This window comes from Rhinolophus hipposideros, assembly GCF_964194185.1.
Source record: "Rhinolophus hipposideros genome assembly, chromosome: 10".
NCBI lineage: Eukaryota > Metazoa > Chordata > Mammalia > Chiroptera > Rhinolophidae > Rhinolophus > Rhinolophus hipposideros.
This window is the reverse complement of record NC_138056.1, coordinates 49,863,994-49,884,339: the sequence shown is the minus strand read 5'-3', so window position 1 is coordinate 49,884,339 and position 20,346 is coordinate 49,863,994. Positions and strand designations below refer to the sequence as shown.

The window sequence follows — 20,346 nt, the reverse complement described above, 5'->3', positions numbered from 1 at the left end:
ACTTCCACCTCACACAAGGACACGTAGCCTTTCAGGGCGTCCCCAGCTGTTATCTGTATAGTCACACTGCAAGGGCAGCAGGTTAGATGGCATCCTATCTATTTTACAGCTGCATAAAGAGACGCAGGGAGGTTCAGTGACCCGTCCAGAGTCACACAACCACAGAAGCCAGGGATGGACTCAGGATCCGGATAATCTGACACCCAGTACCTGGCCTCCTCCCTGACATCTTCCCTGGTGCGGATGGGCCATGGGGGCCCATAAAACCCAAGGAGGATTAACTACAGGGAAATGGGCAAGGCTCCCAATACTACTTTCTCCTTCCAGGGTCTTCTTCCTGAAGCCTTTCAAGTTCCCTTTGGCCTGAGGAAGCATGTGTGGACACATGGGAGGGGTGGGGGAGGCAGTCTGGGGCCCAGGAAATGGGTTTTGCAGCCAGGCAGAAAGGGCTCCAACCCCAGGGTCTCCCCCACCATGAGGCCTGCGTGTGCCCTCACCCCTGAGTCTGCGTCTTCATCTGCGATGCGGTGAGACCCCTAGCACTGCTCCCAGCGGGTCACTGGGATGATACCATGAGAAAGAGTGAAGACAGCCTCAAGCCTGGCACACGTTGGTGCTCACTGCATGCTGGTTCTTGTCCCCTAATAGGTGATCTCAGGGGCCAGGAAAGAAAAAGTAGCTGAGACATTAGCAGATCCTAAGGCCAAGCAGGGGTAGAGGATAGAGGAGAATCTAAAATGCATCCCCCGAGGCCTTGGATTCTCTCCCAATGTACCATCCAGGACCCCCCTGGTGCTGTTAGCGCTGACTGGGCTATACCAGGAATTTGGGAAGGGGTTTTGGAAAGGTCAAAGAGGTCAAAGCAGTCTGAGGTAGTTGTGTCTCCTGTGATAGAATGAGGACAGAATGAGAATCAGCAGCTACCCCTGGGTGGGTCATTGTCTTCCCCCCCTCAACACCCCCCAAGCTGGGCAGTCAACCCCACCCAAATCGGGCTCAGGAAGCCTCCTGGCCTAGACTGTTGCAACAGCCTTGTTCCTGGTTCCCTGACTCCAATGGCCAGCCTTGCTGGGTGTCAGAGTATAATCTCAACAGAAGACAAGGACCCCACCACTGTTCTCTGTTTAAAAGCCACCACACAAAGGCAGTTTGCCAGTCTAGAGTCCAGTCTTGCTCTGAGGTCCCCATGCCTTTGCACAGGCTGTTCTCTCTGATGAATATGACAGAGATGGACTTCTTTTGTCTCCATACAAACTCTCACGCATTTGATTCCAAAGCCAACTCCTCTGTGAGACCTTCCCCGTCTAACCTGACCCTCATCTGGCAAAAGGTGACCCTCCCCCTGAGCCTCTGTGGCCCCTGGGCTGTCCTACAAGGAAAAACACACTTTGTGGTCTGTGGCTATCTCCAAATCTGACTGTCCAGTTCCTCTCCTGCGTAGGGCCTGGCCATGTGAAGGGGGATTAAACCACATGAATGAAATGCCCTGCTCAGAAAGCTTCCCTCTGCTTGGAGAGAGTAACAATTGGTCCAAGCTTGCAGGATACCAAGGGCTTTGCCAGGTGGTGAAAGCAGGTGTAAGACCATAGTAGATGTTATCTCTGCCTTCTATTGTCAGTGCAAGCCAACAAATGTCTGCACAACGTAATACATACTACACACCTCTTCTCATTTTATTAGCTCATGTAATTAATTATCCTAGTTAACACTCACAACAGATCAGTGAGACAGGAATTCCTGTCCTCATTTGAAGGATGAAGAGACTGAGAATCGGAGAGGTCAAGTTACTTGCCCGAGACCACAGTGCTAGGAAACAAAAGGAGTAGGAGTAAACTCCAGGTTCTTCTGATTCTAAGAGGCTGGAGTACACACCCACCTCCAGACTGGTATCTGAGTTTCCAAAACGATCCACAAGCCAGAGGAGGGTTTCTTAAATTACCAATCTCATACTGTCATGTCTGTTAACCCTCTAGCAGCCCTCTACTGCTTACAGGTTCAAATACCAGCTCCTCGGCCTGGCATTCGAGGTCTTCATATTTGGCCCCTACCTTCCCTCTCAGCCTCAAGTTGAATTCTAACATCCCCACTCCCCATCTGAGGGTCCACAATGCCAACCATTTTTGGGCTGTTATCAGAACACACAGAGCCATGCAACGCTGCTGCTCCCTCTGTACTCGGTGGGAGACACTTTCTGTCTCCAGGGGGTATTCACCTGACTTCTCACCTGTTGCATTCCAGCCTTCCCTTCCTGGACTGCAGGGGCTCCTGACCCACCTCACTTTATCCCTCCCTAACTTCAAAGCTACCTCCCACGCGCCCTCCCCCCCCTTAAAAGAATAAATTAGTGCCTGGGAATTGGTCAAGAATGGGGGTGTGTGTGAATCATCAGTGCTTGTAGGTTCTGGGATCTCAACCAGTCAGGGAGAACAGGAATGGAGGAGAGAGGCTGTCAAAACGTCCCTTTCCAGAGGGGAAACAAGCCCAGAGAGGGAAAGGAAAGTGGCCTCCTTCCCGTCTGCAGCATCTGGCAAAATTCTAGGTATAAGACTGGGACGAGGTGGGAGCCAGGGTGGGAAAGTGTTAGGATTATCTTCGCAATTCAGGATCAAAAGCCCCATGGGCTCCCGCAACCTGAGCCTGGCCTCCCGGGTCAGACTTGGGCTCTGCAAGCCTGGACTTCTCCAAAGGATAGAGCAGGCAGGGAGGAAGAATCCGAAAGGTCCCTGAGTCATATCGCCTGGGCCAAGTGTGGGCGGCCACTGCTCTCCAGCCGGCTCTCCAAAGCTGCACAGGTTATCCCCACCTCACGTTAGGCGCCACAAGGGAGTTCTCACCCCCATCCATAACAGGCTGTGCAACTTGCCCAGTTCTATACTGCGGGCCAGTGGCCGGCCCATTCGTAACCAGTATGTGCAAGGTCCCTCTTCTCCGCAGTGCAGCTGGGGGTCCTGGGGCCAAAGCCACGGACAGGCCCGGATCCCGAATAGCCGTCGCCTTCTCACCTATGAGATCAGAGGGCTGGTCTCCCCACCGTCCCCCCACCCTGGGGGCGGGATGCAAACCGAGAGCGGATCTCCAAGCGGAGCCGAGGCTGGGGCTGGCCTCTCGGCCCAGCAGACACGTCTGTCTCGGTCACATACACTCTCTCCGAGAAGCGCGGGGCGGGCAGTAACGGCTACCCTTTCCTCCCCACTCTCCAGCTCCCGGCGGGGGCCAAAGGGCTGCTGCTTTCCCTCTCCCCCCACCAGCTGACTCGGCGCGGGTGTCCGGCACATTCCGCCCGCCCTGACCCGGACCAGTCCCTGGGCACTGCCCATCTCCCCCCCCGCCCCCCCCCCGCCAGCCTTATCCCATCCCCTCACAACTTTAAGGACCCCAGGAGACGAAAGAGGGCAGCGCTACCAACACCCCCTGCTCGGGCTGCAGCGGGGAGGGCCGGGGCTGCTGCCGGAGGAACCGGGAGAAAAGTTTGAACCCAAGTCGGGGCCTGAGTGGACAGCAGGGGAGCGAGGAGCTGGGGCGGTGTCTGGCTCTCCGCACGCACACACTCCACGGACACCCAACCCAGACACGTCGACAGTCACAGAACACGTACGCGGGCACACAACCACGGGCCCCCCAACAGCCACAAACAAACGCGGGCCCACAAAACGTGGACACGGGCGAAACAGCCACGCAAAGCCACGGGCACACAAAGGCGCAGGCAGATATACATCCATGGACCCAAATCCACAAAGACCCACAAACGTGAGATGCACGTGTCCGCACAAAGACCCCAGAGGCGCTGGCCCACGCCCCCGGCCCGCGCCTTTGTCTCCTGGAAGCCCTCTCCCCCAGGTTCGGGTTCCCCACTCCGGCCGAACCCGGGGAGTCCAGCGGCCGCTGCCGATACCCTGGGTTCAGGAAAAGTTGAAAGGCCCGGTCCCCGCCCCTGCGTCCAGCGCCGCCCGCCCGCCGGATAGGGCGGCCAGGCTGGGGTCGGGGGCTTCGGACCTTCGCTCGCAGCTCGGACTCCTGCTCCGCCCGGGGACCCACACCCACCTGGAAGCCTGCGCCGCAGCCGCCTCGGCACGCTCCACCCAGGCGGCCCGGCCGCGGGCCCTCGGGCCGGCGCTTTTCTTAGTACCGCGCCACCCGCCTCCCCCGGCCCCCGCCCGACGCCGGGCGAACCCCCCGCCCGCTCGACGCCCAGGGGCGGCTCCGCTGGCTGCCCGAAGACTTAGGGAATGTCGCCAAAGTGCCTGCCTTTCCTGGCGCTCTCCCCGCCTCCCGCCCGCAGAGCCCGCGCCGGCCGGGTTCCACCCTAGGGAGCGTCTCAAAAGTGCGCGTGCAGCTCTCACCCACTCCGCGGCCTCGCTCACAGCTTCCGGCAACCCGGATTCCCTGCCCCCTCCCGGGAGCGCCTGAGCAATCTCAGCAGATGGCTATTTGGTCGGGAACATCTGGAGGTCGCTGGAGTGTGTGTGCGCGCGTGTGCGTGTGTGTGTGTGTGTGCCGTGAGAGAGGAGAGGGGGAGTTGGTAAGAAAGAGATTGGATGGGTGAGGCGTCCTACTTCTGGAGTTTATTCCCCTATTTTTTAAACCAGGTCCAAAAAGAGGTCCAAATGTAGGTGGTCAAATAGCACAGAGCCTGCAGCTGGGGAGAACAACCTTGAGTTACGTCTATTCTCTTTGGGAGTGTTCTCCCGGGCGCATCAAGCTTTCACTTTAATAAACCTTTCTGCAAAACTGTTTCACCCACTCTCTTGATTTCTATCCAGAGAATGGCAAGGACCCCCTGCACCCAAATACAGAGACGTTAGTGAGAGGGAGACCAAAATCCCAAGCAGAGAGAGACCAGCTGAAAGGTAAACCATCAGAGAAACAGAGAGGAGAGAAGAGGACGGGATTTGGGCAGAAAACTTGGCAGGACTGGAGAGAGAAAGCAACAGACTTATTTTTTATGGAGGGGATCATCGAACTTCTGATTGGGATTCTAAGAAGAGAAACTGCGTGTGACTAGGCAGCAGTTTAAGTCTACTCCTCTCTCCAACCCACCCTCTCTCACCTCTCTTTATGGTGAAAAGGGCAGGAAAGCATCCAAAAAACACTTTAAAATGAAGGGTTGGGGGAGAAATTGCTTGGTAGATGCATTCCCTACAAGGGCAGGTGGAGGTGAGTTTGACTCTCCCAGTCTACAGACAGAAGAGGGACCCCAGAGGCATGGGGTTGGGGGTATGCCTTGTTGAAGGAGGCTTTGGTTTTGAACTCTGGAGCTTCCAGGAACTTCTCTGCTGTGCAGAGATTGGGCAGTGTTTCCCCTACAGTGGCCCAGGCTTGCACATCCATTACTTTTTCTTTTTTAATTAAAAATGTTACTTAGGCTAGTGTGTTTGTGTCTGCTGTCTGTCTGGGGAAGGAGGGAGGCAAGTAGGGAGATGGGGAAGGAGAAATAGAGGTAATTGCCCCAGTCCTCAAGGCAGCAAAATCAAATCTGCCCAGAGAACAAAGTGCTCTTGCAAGTCCTCCCCCTGCATTCAAAGTCTCTGTGGGGTGGTGGCAGCAGTGTGGTGACTCCACTCACCTGGGCTGAGACCTGTGGACCCTGCTAATCAGGGAGGTGCAGGGAGAAGCCTGGGAGCCTGGTCTTACCAGTAGGGGACCCGGAGAGCTCCCCTCTCTTCTCTCTGCCCATTGTCCTCCCCCAATTAGAATCCCAGCTTACAGAACCAGGAGGCTACCGAGCTGAGATTTCTTATCAAACAGCCTTTGAAATTGTATCATAGACCCCTGTGCATCCAGTCATCTCCTCACAGTCAAGCTGAACAAATGGGTTGCTGAGAGTCAACTCTGTACCCTCTAAGTATACTCTGTGCCCTTAGGAGGATTCAGAGCCGTTCCCCCCTCCCTCACTGCCACTTGCCTAGAAGGGAGAGACTAGAAAACCAGTAAAAAAAAAAACAGCATTTGGTGAGGGCCCCAAGCTTGGACAGGGGTCAGACGCCAGCCCTGCCACTTACCAGCTGAGGGTAATCTTAGAGAAGTTACCTCCCCTAAGAGATTGTTGTAAGGAGTAAACAAGGTAACGGTAAATCATTAGTCTGGCTCACAGGAAGCGCCATTGTGCGTTGTTATTGCCGTTATTATTATCCCAAGAGATCTCCTGTCAGGGATGGGGTAGAATCTGGAAAGCCCTGCAAGCTTGGGAGGGGAGGTGACAGGGGAATGGTCACCTGACCCTCCATCCGGTCTAGCCCATCTGCCCGGGGCCTCCGCGCCTCCTGTGGGGGAATGGCTTTCTTTCAAAGGAACCGCCCCCTTGGCCCTGGCCTAGAGACTTTCAACCTCTTCCCTTGATGTAGAGTTAGGCTTACCTCAGCATCTGAGAAACGGAGATGAATACTCCACACCCCCTAGGGAACTAGGGGGTGCTAACTCACACTGCCCTTTGTATGCAGGATCGAGCCAGCTGGGCTGTAGACTCCAGGCCCCGCCAAAGGGCCTCTCACTTACCATAAGCATGACAAACAACCCTTCATACTTGGGCTGGTGGCTGGCAGCAGTTTCTGAGCACCTCTACTTTCATGATATCCTGATCTTCCCTAACTGAAAGGTGGCCTCCAGGGGCTTCCAGTGGAGAATCTCCACCAGCCCTAAACTGCCCTCTGCACGATGCCTCAGTTGATTGTCTCTTTCAGTGTTAGTTTTTTTAGGGTGGTTGGAATGCAGGCCTGTGAGCTGCCAGGCTCACTCTCCTGTCTGCTGTCCCCCTGCCGCAAAAACTGGCCTTTCTGAAAAAAGAAAGCAGAAAAACACACAAATCTATGGAGATTGAACAACATGCTACTAAAGACTGACTGGGTCAAAGAAGAAATAAAAGGAGAGATCAAAAGATTCATAGAAATAAGTGAGAATGACAATACAACATATCAAAACTTTTGGGATACAGCAAAATCTGTAATAAAAGGGAAGTTTATATTATTACAAGCCTAACTCAAGAAACAAGAAAAATTCCAGAGGGTAAAGGGGGAGGGGAGGGTAAACAGGGTCTAATATATGGTGATGGAAAGATAACTGACTCTGGGTGGTGAGCACACAATGTGAGATATAGATAATATATTACAGAACTGTACACCTGAAATCTATGTAACATTACTAACAATTGTCACCTCAATAAACTTTAATTAAAAAACAAAAAAGAAAAATCCCAAATAAACAGCCTAATGTCACATCTTTAAAAATTAGAAAAAGAACAAATGAAGGTCAAACTCAGCAGAAGGAAGGAAGTAATAAAAATTAGAGTAGATTTAAATGAAATAAAGAGCAAAAACACAATAGAAAAAATTAATGCAACAAAGAACTGGTTCTTTGAAACGATTAATAAAATCGGCAAATACCTGGCTAGGCTCAATATGGAAAAAAGAAAAAAGCAAACAAAATCAGAAATGTAATAGGAGAAGTTATAATGAATACCACAGAAATACAAAGGATCATACAAGGATATTATAAACCACTGTACACCACCAAATTCAATAACCTAGAAGAAATGGACAAATTCTTAGAAATACAAAACTGTCCTAGACTACAGGAAGAACTGGAAAATCTAAATAGACCAATCAACAGACCAATCAAGGAAATTGAAACAATTATCAAAAGTTGAAAGTCCAGGACCAGATGGCTTCACTATTGAATTCTACAAAACATTCAAAGGTGATTTAATACCTGTCCTTCTCAAACTTTCCAAAAAATTGAACAAGAAGCGATACTTCCTAACTCATTTTATGAGGCCAACATTACCCTGATACCAAAACCTGGCAAGGATAACACAAAAAAAGAAAACTATATACCAATATCCATGATGAATATAAATGCAAAAATCCTAAACAAAATTCTAGCAAATTGAATACAACAATACATTAAAAAGTCTATACATCATGATTCAGTGGGGTTCATTCCAAGGGCACAAGCATGGTTCAACATACACGAATTAATCAAGGTGATACATCACATAAACAAAACAAAAAACAAAAGTCATATGATCATATCAATTGATGCAGAAAAAGCATTTGACAAGATATAGCATGCACGTATGATAAAATCACTTAGTAAAATGGGTATAGAAGGAAAGTTCCTCAACATAATAAAGGCCACATACAATCCTCAGTTCATATCATACTTAATGGTGAAAAACTGAAAGATTTTCCTCTCAGATCAGGAACACGGCAAGGATGCCCTCTCTCACCTCTGTTATTCACCGTAGTATTGGAAGTCCTAGCCAGAGCAATCAGGCAAGAGAAAGAAATAAAAGGCATCCAAACTGGGAATGAAGAAGGCAAATTGCCACTTTTTTCAGATGACATCATTCTTTATATAGAAAACCCTGAAGACTTCACAAAAATACTATTATAAATAATTAGCAAATGCAGTAAAGTTGCTGGATACAAGCTCAATGCACAAAAATCATCACATTCCTATATACTAACAATGAAATTTCAGGAAAAAAATGAAAAAAGAACAAAACAAAAAAAACAAAAACCAACCAATTCCTTTTGCAATTGCAACAAAAAGAATAAAATATCTAGGAATAAACTTAACAAAGGAAGTGAAGGAACTATACACTGAAAACTAGAAGATATTATTAAAAGAAATTGAAGAAGACACAAAGAAATGGAAAGATATTCTGTGCTCATGGATTAGGTGAATCAACATAGCTAAAATGGCCATATTACCCAGAGCAATATACAGATTTAATGCAATCCCCATCAAAATCCCAACGGCATTTTAAAAAAAGGAATAGAACAAAAAAATCATCAGATTTGTATGGAACCACAAAAGACCCCAAATGGCCAAAGCAATCCTGAGAAAAAATAACAAGGCCCGAGGCATCACACTCCCTGACTTCAAATTATACTACAAAGCAACAATAATTAAAACAGCATAGTATTAGCATAAAAACAGACATACAGACCAATACAACAGAATTAAGAACCCAGAAATAAACCCACATATACATGGGCAAATAATTTTTGACAAAGGAGCCAAAAACAAACAATGGATAAAAGACAGCCTCTTCAATAAATGATGCTGGGAAAATTGGAAAGCCACATGCAAAAGAATGAAACTAGACTGCTATTTGTCACCATACACAAAAATTAACTCAAAATGGATCAAAGACCTATATATAAGACCTGAAACAATAAACTGCATAGGAGAAAATATAGATACTAAACTTATGGACCTTAGGTTCAGAGAGGATTTTATAAATTTGACCGCAGTGGCAAGAGAAGTAAAAGCAAAAATAACTGAATGGAACTATATCAATCTAAAAAGCACTGCACAGCAAAGGAAGCCACCAACAAAACAAACAAGCAACCAACCAACCAAATGGGAGATACTTACAAACAACACCTTTGATGAGGGGCTAATATATAAAGAACTCATACAACTCAACAACAACAAAAAACAAACAATCCAATTAAAAAATGAGCAGAGGACTTGAACAAACACTTCTCCCAAGAAGACATACAAACGGCCTACAGATATATAAAAAGATGCTGAACTTCACCAATTATTAGGAAAAGGTAAATCAAAACAGTGAGATACCACCTCACACCTGTTAGAATGGCTATCATCAACAAGACAAGTAATAGGTGTTGGGGAGGGTGTGGGGAAAAGGAACACTTATACGCTGCTGGTGGGAATGTAAATTGATACAGCCACTATGGGAAACAGTATGAAGATTGCTCAAAAAATTAAGGATAGACGTACTATATAACCCAGGAATCCCTCTTTTGAGTATTTATCCCCCAAAATTTGAAAATATTTATCTGCAAAGATATATGTGCCCCTATGTTCATTGCAGCATTATTCACAGTGGCCAAGACATGGACACAAACAGAGTGTCCTTTAATAGATGATTGGAGGGAGGGGAGTGGTTGATGAGGGTAAACAGGGTCTAATATATGGTGATGGAAGAACAGACTCTGGGTGGTGAGCACACAATGCGATATATAGATGATGTATTATAGAATTGTACACTTGAAACCTATGTAACTTTACTAACTAATCATTGTCTCCACAATAAACTTTAATTCAAAAAAAGAGATGGCTGGATAAAGAAGATGTGGTGCATATGTACAATGGAAAACAACTCAGCCATTAGTAAAAATGAAATACTGCCATTTGTGACAACATGGATGGAACTGGAGATTATCATGCTAAGCAAAATAAGTCAGATGGGAAAGGACAAGAACCACATGATTTTACTCATATGTGGGATACAAAACTGAAAGCAATTAATGAACAAGACAAATAAAAACTCATAGACACAAACAATAGCTTAGTGGTTACTAGAGGGTAAGAGGGGGAGACAGGGAGGTAGAAAAGGGTAAAGGGGGTCAAACATATGGTGATGGAAGCAGATTTAACTCTGGGTGGTGATTCCACAATGCAATATATAGATGATGTATTATAGAACTGTACACTTGAAACCTATATAATTTTATTAACCAATGCCACTCCAATAAATTTAATAAAAAGTGGCCTTTCTAAACTGCAAATCTGCAAAACAGACCATTACACTTGACTGCTTAAAACCTTTCAATGGCAAAATTCAAACTCCTTGGCTTGGCATTCAAGGCCCATGTGATATGCCGCCTTCACCCTGAGGGGACCAAGAATTTTGTCTTTTGGGATATTGATTTTAAGCTGGTTATTGAAACAAAAGACTCAGAAAGAGGGGCAGCTGGATGTCTCATTAGGTTAGAGCGCAAGCTCTCAACTACAAGGTTGCCAGTTCAATTCCCGCGTGGGATGGTGGGCTATGCCCCCTGCAAGTAGAGATTGAAAACAGCAACTGGACTGGACTTGGAGCTGAGCTGCGCCCTCCACAACTAGATTGAAGGACAATAACTTGGAGCTGATGGGCCCTGGAGAAACACACTGTCCCCCAATATTCCCCAATAAAATCTATTTTTAAAAAAAGACTCAGAAAGAATTTTTGATCCTTCCTCTTTTCCTGCCCAAGAAATTCACACGGAAAAACTTGCTTCAGGAAATCTTAGGATGCTCATCTTAGTATAATTTTAATTATGGTAAGTACCAGTAGAAGGGCTTCAGACAGGGGCCTGCTAGCTAGATACCGACGGTGTCCTATTGTTTCTGAGTTGTCTAGCAAGAATTTGCCTGCCATGTGTGTTCTTCTCTTTTGCAACTATCTATAAATAGCCCATTCCCACTTCTGAAATCTAAGAACCTGTGTACCCCCCACCCCTTTTCTCTTTTGTCCAAAATGTCATACCATATTTTGCCATGTATAATGCACACTTTTTTGCCCAAATTTGTGAGGGAAAAATAAGGATGTGCATTATACATGGGTAGTACTAATTCTGTATCTATATAAATGTTTTTAATTCTTTTATTTATGTTTATGAGTTAAGTCTAACTCTAGAAATCAGTAACAATATCCATATGCAAAATAAAACCCTGGAATACGATAATCAGTTTTATTGAACTTATGACGAACGTGCAAAGACTTACAAAGAGTTCTTGGCCTTCTATGATGGGTAAATATGGTAAATTTGTTACTGGTACATAAAATTTTTTGTACCTTGTACCTGTTCTTGTGTTTTCTAATTATTTGTTACATTAAATTTCTTTTACCATAATATGCTTAAAAATAAATGCTAAAATTCTTTATAATGCAAAAAACAAATACCTAAATGTAAACCAATAACATTTGAATTAAAAAATTAAAACGAATGATATTTTTTTCCCCTGAAAGTTTGGGCCAAAAATGTGTGTGCATATTATACATGGCAAAATACGGTATAGACCCAAACTCTCACTGTTAATTTGATTATTAACCCAGGTAGAAGAACTTAGAAGGAGGGAGGAAAAGTTTTAATTTTTTTAGCCCCACAACCCCCACCTCTTCAGCCTCATTCCTGGCCACCCCCTCTTATACATCCCACACTCGACTTTTCTAGTCACTTGGAACTAGGGAGAGGGAGGGAAGTGCCTCTGCATTCTTCAAGTCTCTTTCCAAATTCTCCTCCCCCAGGAAGCCCTCTGCCTGGCAAGAGGTGTATGTTGTTACACCCTTTGTACATATGCACTATCATATTCCTTCTTCTTTTCATGTTCTTATGGTCATTTTGGCCATTATTGTTGGCTACTTTTCAGGTTATTACATCATTTAATCCCGACAACAACCACCTTAGATGGATAGTTGTGAGGCCCAGAGAAGGCAAGAGATCTGTCCCAGGCTGCACAGCATGTTCTCCGCAGAGCCGGAACAACAGGGCTCCAGTGTTCTTTCTACTATTTTACAATCAACACAAGAAGCAGAATGGGGTAGAGAAGCCGTGGAACCTGAGTCCTAAGTGCAAATCATTGCTCTATCCCTGGCTACCTATGGACTTTGGTCTACACACTTCCTCCTCGAGCCTCAGTCTCCTTACTGGTGAAATGGGAATAAATAAGAATCCCTATCTCAAAGGAATATAGGGAGGATCAAATAAATTAATACAGATGAAAATTTGTAATAAGCTGTAGGGTGCTGTGTGCTTTTAATTGATTTTCTTGACCACCATACTGCAACTGAGGGTGATTGGTTGAGGGGTCTCTGTTCTCTCAGGACTCTCCAGACTGAATGTCAAGGGCACCAATAGTCCCTTTGGCTGCCTTGTTCATTTCCTATGTTTTGAGAAAGCTAAGAGGTCTTTCTTTTTCTTTCCCTTATCATAACTGTCAAGCCTGGCCAGAAAACCCTCTAAATCCCATGTATTGTCAGGAACCCCCAGGATCTCTAATTATTTTTCTTGCTGTGATGTTCCTCTTCCCAGCTGGCAGAAGCTGGCAGATCTAAAGTTAATAGACATCAGGACCATGTGAAGAAATAATAGAAAAGAACTGAAAAAAAAAGAATGTCAGTCCAACCCTTTCTGATTCTGTAGGTTGGGCTGACCTGTGGTATGTTGCCGTTTTTAAAAGCTCTTGTGGTGATTCTGAGGCAGTACAAGGATTGGGGGACATGGCAGAATGCCTTAGGGTTTGCAAAGTCTTTCCCCACCCATTCTAATTTTTAACCCTGTGAGCAAACATCTTGTCACCTCCATTTCACAAATGTGGAAACAGACTCAAAAGTGACTTATCCAAGATCACACAGCTAGAATTTAAAACTTGCTGTTTGAGCCTTTCCATCTGGCCACAGCCATCAGGTAAGCCAAAATGGGCATTGGCAAGTCCATCCAGGAGCTATGGAGGAAGCAGCAGGCCGATGCAATGTGGTTTCTTCTCAGGGTGCAGGGCTGGCAGTACCACCAGCTCTCTGCGCTCCACAAGGCCCCCTACCCCATCGGGTCCTATAAAGCACGTAGGCTGGGCCACAAGGCCAAGCAAGGTTATGTCACATATCGGATTTGTGTGCACTGTGGTAGCCACAAACGCCCAATTCCTAAGGGTGCAACCTACAGCAAGCCTGTCCATCACGGGTTAACCAGCTACAGTTTGCTCGAAGCCTTCAGTCTGTTGCTGAGGAGCGAGCTGGATGCCACTGTGGGGCTTGGAGAGTCCTGAATTCTTATTGGGTTGGTGAAGATTCTGCGTACAAATTCTTCGAGGTAATCCTCATGAATCCATTCCATAAAGCTATCAGACGGAATCCTAACACCCAAAGGATCACCAAACCAGTCCACACGCACAGGGAGATGCGAGGGCTGACATCCGCAGGCCACAAGAGCCGTGGCCTTGGAAAGGGCCACAAGTTCCACCATACTATTGGTGGTTCTCGCCGTGCAACGTGGAGAAGGCGCAATACCCTCCAGCTCCACCGTTACCGCTAAAGATTAATGTTTGTGAAATTCTTACCTTATACACAATTTAGGATGGTCAAAAAAATAAAAATAAAACTGGCTCTTTGAGATAACTCCAGCCATTTCTTTGCAGGGTGCAATTCTGTGCATGGGCTTTCCTGGTGTCTCAGCACTCACTACGGGATGAACACTCCTCCCCTCCTGCCAAATCAAATGCTTCCCTAAATGTTTCTCTCCCACTTGCCCACCTCCATGCAATTCCCCCTGCCTGGCATGACTTTCTCTGCCCAATCTGCCAGTTGCAGTCCTTGCGGTCTTCCAAGTCCTGTTGCCTCCTCCACAGAGACATTTCCATCTCCCACACTTTCTCTTCCTTTGAGCCTGGAAGCACTTGGTTTGTGTCTCTGTGCAGTCCTCTCTGCAGCCCTGCCTCCTGCTGCAATTTGCTGTCCCAACACCTCTAGCTATTGGGGTCCTCACAGATTCTGCCAGTTCTTTGCTCCCTTCATGTCTTTGCCCCTGCTGTTCCCCCTTACGGAAGTTCCCCTTTCCCCATCCCATCACTTACCATTCCAAATTCAGCTCAGTACCACCTCTTCCAGGAAGCCTCCCCTGACCTTCCCAACCCTAAACTCTTCCTTGGTGCTTCCATTGCACAGTGAGGATACTTTTGTCAAGAACAGATGGCCTCTGCATCATCAGGTGTTCATCTGAGAAAGCCCCAGGGAAGAGAGAAGGCTCTGGGAGGCCTTGTCCCTCTCTTGTTAGCCTGTCAGTCTCCTTCCCAAGGCCTGGCAACTCTCTCTAGCCTGCTGCCCCCTTCCCTACATACTATTCCTTCCTTCCTCTGTTCCCTTCTCTCTCTGTCTGTCTCTTTCTCTCTGTCTCTCCTTTTAGCCTTTCAGTCCTTATCAATTACTTGGACCTTCCCCCCCTTTCCTCTTTGTCTTGTCTTCCTGAGAAAAACAGGCTGTATTCTATCACCACAGTCTACAGGCAAAGGGCCCCTGACTGGAAGTCAGGACATGGGATTCCAGTTCTGGCTTTGTCCCCAACTGAGGAGAGCAAGAACAGCTTATTAATAACAATGTATCTGCAGCGCAATTTCCACCTGACAGTCTGTCCCACCATTGTCTCATTGCCTCCTCGCTGCAGCACCCTCTATCAGGCTGATATTTCATGCACACCGTGATGCCAATGACTAGTCTAGTCCTTAAGGGCCAGTGAACTTTGTTATGAGGCTTGAGTTGTGCGATTACGTTATTGCGTGCAAAGGGCTGTGTGCTCAATTTATTACCTTCTGTCCCAAGACACAGAGAACTACAGAATGCTACCCCCCACAGAAGCTGGCTCTCAATGAACATTATAATCATGCCTATCCCTTGAACAAACAAGTTCTATCAACAGGTTTTCAGGGGGTGGCTGATTAGCTCAGTTGGTTAGAGCATGGTTCTGATAACACCAAGATTGCTGGTTCGATCACTGCGTGGGCCATTGTGAGCTGCGCCCTTCTTAAAAAACAAAAAATAAAAAGAAGAGGTTTTCATTTTTTTTTAATGACAGCCCATAGTAAGAAATGGATATTATCACACGACCTGGGAGAGCAATACCTATACATGTATATAAAGGTGAAACAAAAGTTTGCAGAGCACTACATACCCTTACCACAGGTAATACAATCTGCTATTTTCTTTCCTATTCTATTCCATTAGGAATAACAGTTGTGGCCACAACCCCGCAACTTGATTTTACTTGATTTCACACTTAATAGGCAGCTTGAGAACCACTGTTTCAGTATCTCCCATGTTCAGACAAAACAAGCCACATGAACAGTAGAAAGCCTCCTCCAGCCTAGTTGCTCCGTGCTCACTGCTGTCTCTCTCCCAAACCTTTCTCTGATAAACTCATTTAGAAATATTTACTGAGCATTTACTGAGTTCCTCGCCTTGTATCAGTTAAACTTCTTCAATGACAGTCTGGATTCATTATTTCCACTTTCCATCCATCCCCTCTAGAAAACCATAAACTGGCCTTTGCTATGGCTACGCTGCTGACAATGGCACACCAACCCTCACCATATGATGTTTGTCACAGCTCACTCTCCTGGCTTCTCTCCTTCTTTTCTCCCATACCATGGGCTGCTCCTTCTTGGTCTCTTTTGCAGACTTCTCCTTGGACCACAGCCCATACATCACTGCTCTGCACCCCTTACTCCTCACACTCTGCAATCAGTTCCTGGGGCTGTTCACCCCACCCCCATCTCACGCCTCAGTTGCTTGCCATGCTGAAGAATGTGTTATCTGCATTTGTAGCTGTCACTGCTCATGTCAGCCTGTCAGACCTCTCTGGCCATCTGCCTGCACATCATCTCCACTTCGGAGAGTCCCACAGACCTTACACTCCATTTGCCTGAATCAAAGATTTAACTCCCTCTCAAACCTGCCCTTCACGAGTCCTCATCTTAGGGAAAGATACCACCACCCACCCAGCTGTCTAAGACCCTTTTCTCTTCCTTGTCCCCACATTCAGTACATGCCCAAGCTTCTCAAATCTGTCCTCTTCTCTCTGTTCGCATTATCTGATCCTAGTTCAGGTGATGGCATTTCTTGCCTAGACCGTGGAAATCACTTCCTCGAGGTCTTTCTACTTGCATATCATCAATCTCTTTGGAGCAGTAAGATGGTTTCTTTTAAAATGCAATACCGGTTTTGTCCCTACCTGGTTTAAAATTTCCCCAAAACTGTTGCTGTTACTATGAAGTTGTAATTGTTCACCACGACATAAAGAACCCTGTGTGATCTGGCCCCAGCTCCCTCTTCTGCCTCACCTGCCGCTTGTATCTCTGTGTTCAGACATACACAACCACCTTCAGTCTTTGGACAAAGTGCCCTCTTTCTTCCAGCCTGTGGATCCACTGTTCTCTCTAACTGGAACATTGGCTAAACTCTACAGCTTTGCCTGGCCGCAGCTTAGCTGACAACTCTGTAGAAGGCTTTCTCTGACCCACTACGCGTGGGTCCTGTGGTTTGCCTGGTGTTCCTGTAGCACCCTCTGTTTCACAGTCTTGGTCCTTAATCACACTTTGTCGTGATTAACTCATGCTTGTCCGCTCCACCTATGACGGTTAGCCCTGTGAGTCTAGGGACTCTGCTGTGCTTGCTGCTGTGTCCCCAGCATCGTGAGAACCTAGCACATTGTGGGTCCTCGGTGAATATTTGTAGAACAATGGATATTTAGACTGAATGGATGGTAGAAGCGTAACAGAACCACTGCCGTGCTACGAAGGGACAGTAACCGGATGTTTGGAACATAGACTGTTACAATTAGAGTCATCAGATGTTGGAATCATGGAAATATAGTGATTATATTCACAGAATGTAAATGCAAGGAACCAGAGAATATTCCAGTTTCCCTACTTCCCAATTGTGGTCTCGAGCAAGTTGATGAAACCTTTTCTCTGAATTCCCATTTGATTTTTTTTACATCCATAAATAAAGTTTTATTGGAATACAGCCTTATCCATTCTTTTGCATAGTATCTCTGGCTGCTTTCTCACTACAGCAGCAGAGTTGAATAGTTTTTCTTTTTCAATTACAGTTGACATTCAATATTATTTTACATTAGTTTCAGGTGTACAGCATAGTGGTTAGACACTTATATAATCTACAAAGTGGTCCTTCGATAAGTCTACTAACCATATATAATTATTACAATATTATTGACTATATTCCTTATGCTGTATGTTACATCATTGTGGCTATTTTATAACTACCAATTTGTACTTCTTAATCCCTTCATGTTTTTCACCCAATCCTCCAACCCCACTCCCATCTGGCAATCATCAGTTTGTTCTCTGTGTCTATGAGTATATTTCTGTTGCTTTCGTTCATTTGTTTTGTTCTTTAGATTCCACATATAAGTGAAATCATATGGTATTTCTCTTTCTCTTATTTCACTTAGCATAATACACTCTGGTCCATCCATGTTGTCGCAAATGGCTGAGTAATACTGCATTGTATATATGTACTAGCTCTTTTGCATCCACTCATCTATCGATGTGCACTTAGGTCGCTTCTGTAAATATCTTGGCTATTGTAAATAATGTTGCAATGAACATAAAGATACCTATATCTTTCCTAATTAACATTCGGATTTCATCAGCTAACTACCCAGAAGTAGATCTCAAGGTTCTTCTATTTTTAATTTTTTGTTTTCCATAGTGGTTGCACCAATTTGCAGTCCCACCAACAATGCACGAGGGTTCCCTTTTCTCCACCTCCTTGCCAATACTTGTTGTTTGTTGATTTATTGAAGATAGCCATTCTGACAGGTGTGAGATGATAGTTTATTGTGCTTTTAATTTGCATTTATTTGATGATTTGTGATGCTGAGCATCTTTTCATATGTCTATTGGCCATTTGTATGTCCTTTTTGGAGAACTGTCTATTCAGGTCCTTTGCCCATTTTTAAATTGGCTTTTTGGTATTAAGTTGTATGAGTTCTTTACATATTTTTAATATTAACCCTTATCAGACATATCATTGGTGAATATCTTTTCCTATTCAGTAGGATGTCTTTTCATTTTGTTGATGGTTTTCTTTGCTGTGCAAAAACTTTTTAGTTTGATGTAGTCCCATGTGTTTATTTTTTCTTTTGTTACCCTTGCCCGAGGAGATATATCAGTAAAAATATTACCAAGAGTAATGTCTGAGAGTTTACTGCCTGTGTTTTCTAGCAGTTTTATGGTTTTGGACCTTACATTTAAGTCTTAAATCCATTTTGAGTTTATTTTTGTATATGCTATAAGAAGGTGGTCCCATGTGATTTTTTATACAGTGTTGATAAGTGGCCCTGCCTGCTCAGTCTAGGGCTTGTAAGCAATTAGACCAGGGAGTCTAACTGCATCTGCACATCTTGTTCCCTCTGATAGGCAGGGTGGGTGTCTGACCTGAGTGAGTCTCTTTGTAATAACTGTCCTGGGGCTCTGATTGGGAGACCTCAGTTGGCTACTTTACTCAACCTGACTGTGCTTTGGGGCCTGTTTTCCTCGGGGCCCAGAGGACAGAGCCTCTGCCCTGGCCTGGACAGGATTAGGGCCTGGATGCGAGAACAAGCACCCTTCAGGAGGGATTTTCTATAGTCAGCACAGGCTGAACTACTGTAGAAGCCTGGATTTTACAGATGGAAAAAAAAATGAGATTCAGAGAGGGTAGGGGCTTGTCCAGGGTCACATAGCATTTTGGGGCGGAGCCACAGCTAGAACCCACTGCTTTGGGCTCCAACTCAGGCTCCTTCTTAAATTCCCAACCTCTCTAGTTGTAGACCGTCAGTAGGCATTTGCTTTGGTCTGGCACAAGGAACAATGCTTGAGATTTCTGAAGACAGTGGTGTTCAGGGTCCATTCTTTAAATGGTGCCAGACCGTAGCATAAATTCTGAGTCTACCAGCTAAGCCAAGAGTTCTGGTTAATTAATGGTTCCTTACGTCATGTGCACAAAGTGGTTCTCCCACCACACGTGAGAGTAAGAGAAGAAAAGAGGCATTTAGGTCAGGCTATGGTCTGAGTGCACGCATCCATTGCTTCACCTTATTTCTGTTGTCTAGATGAGGAAACCGAGGCTCAGAGAGGTAAAACGACATGCGCAAAGTCACTTAGCTCACAAATGGAAGAGCCAGGACTTAAACCTGAGTCTGATTCTGAGGCCTCTGCTATACCATATTGCCTCCCAGGGGCACTCAGCGCCTCATAGCGTGGGAAGTGGACAGAGCAGAGAGGCTGCTGGGAAAACGGATGGGCTTAAAACATGTGGTGGGAACAGCAAGGAAAATTGGGGAAATGCTCAACTCTGAGATCACACAGATCTGGGGTTGAATTTTGGCCTTGCCACTTTCTTTAAACCTCTTGAAGACTCCTTTCCTTTTCCATCATAAAATGAAGAAAATTACTGCCTTGGAAGGTGGTGGAAGGGATTCAATGGAATCCCTTATGTAAAGTGGTTCACACAATTCGGGACACACAGTAATTGCTCAATAAGTATTGGTTATTCTCATTAACAACCATCTCTTATGATAAACGTTTTAGAAGCAGGTGTTCAATGATGCTTGTTGCACAATAGGTGTGGCTCCTTTCACACACCTGCTCTCTATTACCCTGAGAGCAGAGGGTAATAGAGTAGAGGACAAAGGAAGAGACTAATAATTATTGAACTTCTGCTATGTGTCAGGCACTGTGCTATGTGTAATAACTGCCAGCACCTGTGTGAATGCTCACAACAAAGTAAGTGCAATTATTAGTCTGATTTTATATAGTTGGGGAAACGGGGCGTCAGAGAGGGGACGTGGTTATATGGCTTGCAAGTGGCTAAATGGAGATTTTAACCTCGGACTGTTGGACCTGAGAGCCCTTGAGCCCTCCATGCTCAGAGTGTCACTCATAGCTGGTTTAGCTCTAGCTTATCTGCTGAGAGGTCCCCTGTGCCACACCCCATGGTGGGCCACACCAGACCCTCCAAGTGGGCTCTGGTCCCAGGGATCACACTGACCACCAGGGCTT

The 20,346-nt window shown here is 45.9% G+C and overlaps 1 protein-coding gene and 1 pseudogene across 7 annotated transcripts in view; one reads left to right on the top strand and one right to left on the bottom strand.

The window, feature by feature from the left end:
* TSKU (tsukushi, small leucine rich proteoglycan) overlaps window positions 1–20,346 on the bottom strand; it is a 48,666-nt gene that overhangs the window by 18,973 nt on the left and 9,347 nt on the right. For 2 of the 6 annotated variants that reach the window (XM_081063690.1, XM_081063693.1), the window contains exon 1: window positions 4,042–4,090. The exons of 1 other annotated variant lie outside the window; for it this stretch is intronic. The gene's annotated coding sequence lies outside the window, so the exon portion shown is untranslated. Of the gene's footprint in view, window positions 1–3,002; window positions 3,152–4,041; window positions 4,151–20,346 lie in introns of those variants that run through there. 3 more of the 6 variants (XM_081063692.1, XM_081063696.1, XM_081063694.1) reach the window with 3 other exon arrangements.
* Window positions 13,210–13,823, top strand: LOC308503653 (large ribosomal subunit protein eL15-like; annotated as a pseudogene). The gene has a single exon. The product of its transcript is annotated as a large ribosomal subunit protein eL15-like (transcript).